Here is an 8,458-nt window from a genome sequence, read left to right as displayed (position 1 = left end):
TCTCTTCATACTCAATTAAGAGGTTGCGGGTTCGAGTCTCCTATTTTTGGTAAAAAAAAAATTGATATATAGTAAAAACACAGTTAAATTGTTTTATATTATTTTAATTTTATATTTATTTATTTTTAAATCAATTATATTTTTAATTAGAATAAATGACTATTTGTATCCATGACAGATGAAAACGCTGACATTTGTACTCATGATAGCCTGAAACTAAAGTTATACCCATGATAGATGCCTTTCGTGTGACAAAAGTGCCCTGACTTGGATCTGAGCTTGGTTCGTGGGAATCTGATCCTACGTGGCACTCCCTACCTTATCTTCAACCCCTCTCTCTCTTACTCACTCTCTCTCTCTCTCTCTTCAACCCCCACTCTGGCCCTTCTTCCTCAACACTCGCTCCCTCACCTTCCTCGTCGTCATCAATGGTGCAAGATCTCTTTAACAATTTCTCGTTCTCCAAAACCCTGAAGCTCAAGACCAAGCAGCAAGAGCTTCTGATCCGCGTCACTGTCCTCACACTCATCTACATCCTAGCCTTCATAATACACCAGTAACCAACAACACCAATACATAAAGTGGCACCAAATTGATGATAAACACATAACCACCCCAAGTCGAAACCATGTAGAAATATCCAAACATCGAAGCCAGAGCCCAAGCTAACGACCCAGTAGAGCGCAGCGGCAGTGAGCATGAGACCGGGATAGAGGGTTCCGCCGATGATGCGTCCAAGTGGATACCAGCTCTCCGAGTCGAACCAATTCCAGAACTTCGCCGTGAGGGCGCTTCCTCGACAGGGATCTGTTGCTGTTCCACTTATGATTCTTCATCATTGCTGTTGTTCCCTCCCTGATGCTTCTTTTGCTGGTTACTTCTTCTTCTCTCTTCTCCGTAACTGTGGTAGCAGTGGAGAAGCTTCCGCTGATGCTACATGGTTCTTCTGAGAGCTGAGACACTACCTCTGAGACTTCACCTTCTTTTTTGTTGACGATAATGGGATTGGGAATGGGATGTGGGTTCTTTGATTCGATTTTGTCATCAGGATTTTAAAGAGGAGGCAGAAGGGTGTCCGATTCTGACTTCAAAATTGGAACTTGATTTCGTTTGGCAATGGGTGTTTTTGAGAGGACCTCTTTCACAGACTCTTCCTCTAACAATGGTGGTGGTTGCCGCTGTGGTATTTGTTGGTTAAGGTTTGAGTTGGGGAGAGAGGGTGTAAGGTATTGTTGGAAGTTTGATTATTTTGGTGATATGAATTTTGGTTTTGGGTCTGGGATTTGCTGATGCAGCAACCCATGTGGATGTTTGAAAAAACAATGCGAGAGGGTTGAAGTTTCAGAAGGTTAGTACTTAGTAGTGGGAAGAGTTGTGCCACTTTATGTATTGGTGTTGTTGGTTACTGGTGTATTGGTGTTATCATTTTGCGCCATTGATGACGACGAGGAAGGTGAGGGAGCGAGTGTTGAGGAAGAAAGAGTGGGGGTTGAAGAGAGAAAGAGAGTGAGTAAGAGAGAGAGGGGTTGAAGATAAGGTAGGGAGTGCCACGTAGGATCGGATTTCCACAAACCAAGCTCAAATCTAAGTCAGGGCACTTTTGTCATACGAAAAACATCTATCATGGGTATAACTTTAGTTTCAGGCTATCATGAGTACAAATGTCAGCGTTTTCATCTGTCATGGGTACAAATGGTCATTTATTCTTTTTAATTATGAATAATTATTATTATAAATATAAATTTTGTTAAACATCTACCAATAAATAAGAAATATTTTTATTAATTACATAACATAATTTTTTTACAATTATACGATATTTATTAATATTATTTTTTTAATAATTACATATAGTATATAACAATATCATAAGTATAGAATAATTAATTAGTTATTAAAATTTAAAAAATAATAGTTACTTTGATATAAAAATAAAATAAAAAATATTTATTGTGAAAAGAATATTAAAATTTTTTATAATTATTTAATAATAACTATATTAACTGATTCACCCAGTAATTTATTGATTAAACCAATAAATTAGTAAACTAATAATTTGATTGGATCAATTATCGATCCAATTTTGACAATTATACATCTAAAAAGCGACAGACCTTCTTTTAAAAAAATTAATACCAAAAAAATTACACAAACAAAAATTATTCAATGATAAATATTTAATGGAATGAAATAAACCAAAAGCGAATGCATATATAATCCAAATATAATAAACCATAAGCAAGAAGTGGCATATATGCTAGGAAGCATATGATATGATAATGATAATCTTGTTTATTACAACGTCATCTTAATATCATAAGGTTTAGATCTACATGAAACATGGCTGCTAGGAATTTCATATGGAATGTCCTAGCTGGCTTAATTACATACGTGAATTCATTGTGATGATATCCAATGTGAAGGAAAAGATTTTTCTAAATCAACATGAGTCCCCAGCAACATATGCATGTGCTACAATGTGCAATTCAGAGCACTATGATCCCGTTTTAGCATATTTTGCTGTGTGCTTATAATATATGTGTAATGACTTCACCGTTTTCATCTTCTTCTTTTTTTTTTTTTAATTTATAAAAAATGATGTAACTACCAAGTTCACTTTGAATAAAAATATAAGGGAATAAAATAGTTATTCAAATTCTCAGAATAACAATTTTATTTTTTATCAAATAAATTAGTTATTTCTTACAGTCCCTTACTTTTATCCAATATCATTCCTCACTTTTTCTTTTATAAAGTGTTAATTTTTATTGTTTGCTTCTTAATAATAATGAATAGATTTATTATTTTTAAATTTATAAAAATAACTTTGCCTTCTATGTGCATCTTCTTAAAATTAAATTAGTATGTCTCTCTCTTTTTTTTTAATCTTCACATTTTTAATGATAAAAGGCTGGTTATGGTTTACCGTCGCATAAATGGCATGTGGACGCACGTAAATTAGACTGTATTTGATTTTAAGAACATCATAAGATAAATATTGAGAATAAAATACAAAAAATAAAGACATAAAAATTAAGATTTTTATATTTTATTTAGTGATAAATTAGAATAAATTATAAAATTTTTATTTATTCTTATTTTTTAAATATAATTATAAAAGATTAACAAAAAAAATAATAATAATAAAAATAAATTGTATCTCTTATTAATATCTCTAATAAACACAATATTTTTATTCATGTCTTATCTACTAAATACAATTTTGTGTCTTAATGTCTAATGTCTAAAACCAAATGCATCCCTAAAGTTTTCAATATCTACCTTAGCTATCATAAAATTTTGACAAATAACAACTTAAAAAATATAATTATAATTAAAGTCACATTATTACTTTATTAATTAATAACATTTTTTAAATTTATTTCATGTTTTATTTTATTTTATTGATTTTAAATAAAAAATTGTCAAATATTAAAATAATATATAATCTTAATTTTAACTCTATGTTTTTTAATATTATCAAAATTCAAGTAGCATTCATCATTCTACCACATATATAGGATACTCTTTTGTATATTTCTATTTCCACAATGAAATCAAAAGGGATGAGAGAGAACAACTAGCCCCAACCAAACAATTCAGTATGGCTAATGCATTATTATTAATTTGAATCTATCACTTTCTCTCGCCAATAATAAGTAAAGAACGTACTTCACTAGGAAGCTGCCATTTTCACATGCTTTCCACCTAATTACTACATTCATAGATAGATATAGGTACCTAATTTTGTTCTAAGAAATATACAAGGTTCCATTAATATTGCCACCTCCTTAAAACCAACACTCCACATGTCACATGTGTGCATGTGAATGTTGAAAGAGTTAAAAGGGCAATAAAAAAAACATTAAAAAAATAAAGAATAATTTTGATCTAAGAGAATAAGTGGCTGTTGGTGGGGGATTTCTGATGGTGGCCATGATTGATTTTTAAGTGCATCAGCACTTTCCTCCCATTTGCTTAATAATTCTTCTGATTCTAATTTATTGATGATCTCTATATTATTAAGGGAATGCCCTAAATTTAATTCCATCCATTTTAGTATAGCTTGCTTCTAAATCATCTGAATTCCAAAAGGACATATATGTTTGTCTTTATGAATGTTTATTAGAACGCTCCCTCATTTACAAAATAATTAAGAATACGTCTAATTTAATTTCAAGATTCATTTGAGTTTTTCTTTTTTTTGGGTACTATCAAATTGTAGAACTTAGAATTATTTTTGTAAGGGTAATTTATATGAATAAATAGTTTGTGCTTGAATTATATAAATGTTCTACAAATCGAGTAGTGGTTCAAATAGCAGATCGAGCGCCAATGGAGAAGTTGGAGGCTTTCACTACGTGAGGAATCGATGGATAACGTTTCATTAGCAAAAAAGTGGGAACGGTTACTAAGTAGTGCGCATTCAAAGACAACACCCTGTAATCAATAAACGGTTACAATGAGTAGATTATAAATATTAGAAAGTTTTAGGGAATAGAGGTTGAAACTTTTCTTCAGAAATACACTCAAGTACACTCACATCTCCAGCGAATTTCTGAGTCTGCATTCGAGTTTAATTTCTGTAGGATTCCTTCCATTGTCTTTAATTTCCATTTATATTTCCTGTAAACTTTACTTTTCTTGTCAAAGTTATGTTTCAAGCAATGATTTAAGTTTCAAATGCAATTTACATTCCACCACTTTTAATTTTCATGTCAAAAGCCCTTTGACCAAGTCGAAAGCATCTTTACTGTTTTCTTTTAATTTCAGCGCAATCTTTTCGAATTCAATTAAATTACTTTTCGAAAATTTCATTTTTTTTATTTCTTTTATTCTTTTACAAATTTCGATTTATATTTCATTCCGATACCCGTCTAATCGAAGACGCTTTAATGCACTTATAAAAAATTGGTACCAGGAGTTGGTTTCGCTCCCAGACCATTAGAATTGAACCACCATCGATTTGCTAAAAATCGACAAAACACACCGATTATTAACATTTCTAACTTTAAGTTCATTTGTTTATTAACTTTAAAACATAAATATTCTCATTTGAATTCAAATAAAATATCAAAAAAATCAAATTGAATAAGAATAGAAATTCAAATGTTGTGTTTTAGTTCAAATTCCAAAAAATTTATATGTTTACAAACTTATGAATTTAAAACGGAACAATAAACGATTTCAAAAAATTCTTTAAAAATCATCATTTAATTCTTTAGCATATAAAAAATTATTATCGGAACTTTTGATGTTGAAAAAGTAAGCTTATCATTTTTCAGAGTAAGAAGTAACAAATAGTTATACAATATAAAAAGATCAACTATATTTATATAATATGTAATTTGATAAATAATTAAAATATTCTATCAGTTAAATTATCATTTACTTTGTGAAATTAAGTATAGAACAAACCTTTGATGACGTCAAGCGTTACTTCTCACTCGGAAAAATTCCAAGTGTATGTAGAACAGAAATCCAAAGTTAGAAGTAACGCATAACTATTTGTATAATATTGTATAAAGTGTAAAAATATTGTAATTAAAAATATTTTAATTATAATTCAAATTACATATTGTATAAATATAGTTGGTCGTTTTATATTGTATAATTATTTGTTATTTCTAATTCTTAAAAAAATCAAATTTTAATTCTTATGATAATTTAGAAGGTTATACTTTATATAAACTTTTTAACATCAAAAGTCTCAATAATGATTCTTTAGATGTTAATGAGTCAAAGAATAATTTTTAATGAATTTTTAGAAATTGCTTATTGTTCTATTTTGAATTTATAAGTTTGTGAAAATGTAGATTTACTGGAATTTGAACTAAAATATAAAATTTAAATTTCTATTCTTATTCGTTTTTGTTTTTTTATATTTTATTTGAATCCAAATGGAGATATTTTCTTATTGACATTTATGTTTTATAATTTTAAAATAGAAAATGTCAATAATCTGTGCAGGTAGTAAATCGAATCAAGTCATATATATTATATTAGTAATAAATCAAATCATGTTAATTCGATTTACTACTCAACATGCTAATTCGAATTCATTTGATTCGATTTATATTTAAATAATGTAAAAAGATGTTTTTTAGGGTAAACCACAAAAAATATACCCGAATAATTTTGTTACTGACAAAAATATACTCGAATTTTGTTATCGACAAAATACCCTGAAATAATTTAAAAACGCGAAAAAAATGTACAACAATAAATATGTATTTTCAAAAAATGTCTTAGGAATTGAATTTTGATGCGATTTTTTGTAAACATGATTAGAAAAATGAGATATTTTTATTCTTACAATTTGATGATTTTTCGTTAAATATTATTTTTGTGTGATTTTTTTTGTCAACAATCAATAATACTTTTAAAAAATCACAAAAAAATATATACTTAGAAAAAATGACTAAATTTTAAAAATAATAATATCTCATTTTTCTAATCATACTTGCAAAAAATCGCATCAAAATTTAATCTCTAAAATATTTTTTAAAAAAATACATATTTAATGTTAAATAATTTTATCGCATTTTTAAATTATTCGCGTGCATTTTTAATAGTTTACTTTTTTATTTTATTATTTATAATACTCTCGACCACTTGAAAAAAGTGGGAGAAAAACAGTTTACAACATTTCAACTAAAACAAAACAAAACACTTAAGATGATTATAACTCTAAAAGTACCAACTAAATAGAACCAAAAAACAAGCATAAAACTACATTAATCACACCCCTACGGCATTGTCATCGGGGTGCAAGAAAAAAAGGGCCACAAAAGAGAAATTAACACCACTGTACCATATTATAATTCAAGTCAGCATCAAAAGTTTCTATCTGTCAAGGTAGCAAAACTTACTTTGTGTCACTAGTTGAAGTCTTATAAGACCCACCTGCTGAAGCAAATTTTTCAGTTTATTTTTTTGGAATTTCAATCTCCATAAGTTGTTCCCACACTCTTTATACTAATTTATCTGGCATACTTCATTAGTTTTAATCATAAGATGGTTTAAAAATGTCAAAGATTCTTCAAGCACAAATTGTATAAATATCTCCAGACCATCAACAAGACCATCAACTCTTAAACCTGTATCATGAAATTCACAAAGCATTGCCAATAGAATATTTTTAGGATTTAAAATAGAGAGCTATTATACATTCAAATATTTTCGACAATTAAGTCTAATTAAATTGGCATAAATCTAACAAAAACTATTTTTATTATACATAGCGTATATACACACGCTTCACTAATACAAACAAAATTCCGCTTCACTTTGCTTTGTTTTTCATGCGCCTCCTCTTCCTTCTTCTATTGGTGATATTGTTGCTGCATTTCGTTTTTGTTTCTTTTTCTCCTTATTTTTTTCATGTTATTGTAGTCATTTATTCTTCTTTTTTATTTGACATTTTCTTCTCTTTTTGTTGATTTTATTTCTCTCAAGAGAATAAATCAAAAAGAATTTTGAGAAAATAAAATAAGAAGTAAACGATGAAGAAAAAAATATGAAAAAGAAGACGAAGTGGAAGATGAGGAGGAGAAGGAAGAAGAATTTTGAATTGTGCAAGATAACGAGACCAAATACACCGAAATTACATAGTGATTGCAACACAATTAACTTAGAAATGCATTGAAATTATAGGAGTTTCTGAGTTTATAGATGCACAATTTTCGGTTCATTTATTATTACACAATGGTATTATTATAATAATATTTCGGTTCATTTCTAGTTCAAGTGTGTTGTCGATAAACAATTTGTCCCAAAGATTTGGATGACTTTTAAGACAAATTGAATGGAATGGAATGGAATCTAATGCAATTGAATAAAGTGATAATGAATAATTTCATTATTCTTTGCTAAAAAATTTGGTATACTTATCAACAGCATAAAGTGAACCTCAATTAATACACAAATAAACTGAAATTAGTTCAAATTTGAAAAAGCAGTAAAAAAAGACTCAATCATCAACAAAAACACATTGAATTCATTTTTGGATCCAAATGAACCTCAATTAAACTAAGAAATAAACCAAAATTACTTAAGGAATAAAATTTTTAGTCAATACTTATCAGCAATATCAAGTAAACCTCAATTAACACACAAATAAACGTTTAGATTTGAACAAGCAGTCAAAAAGACTCAATTATCAACAAAAATGCATCGAATTCATTTCTGGATCCAAATAAACCTCAATTAAACTAAGAAATGAACCGATCAATTACTTAAGAAATAAAAAATTTGATCAATACCTATTAGCAGCATCAAGTGAACCTCAATTAACACACAAATAAATCGAAATTAGTTCAAATTTGAATAAGCAGTCAAAAAGACTCAATTATCAACAAAAACACATCGAATTCATTTTTGGATCCAAATGAACCTCAATTAAACTAAGAAATGAACTGAAATTACTTAAGGAATAAAAAATTTGGTTAATACTTAT

This window comes from Arachis hypogaea, chromosome 12, assembly GCF_003086295.3.
Source record: "Arachis hypogaea cultivar Tifrunner chromosome 12, arahy.Tifrunner.gnm2.J5K5, whole genome shotgun sequence".
NCBI classification, from domain to species: Eukaryota; Viridiplantae; Streptophyta; class Magnoliopsida; order Fabales; family Fabaceae; genus Arachis; species Arachis hypogaea.
Note: the sequence above shows the minus strand (reverse complement) of the source record.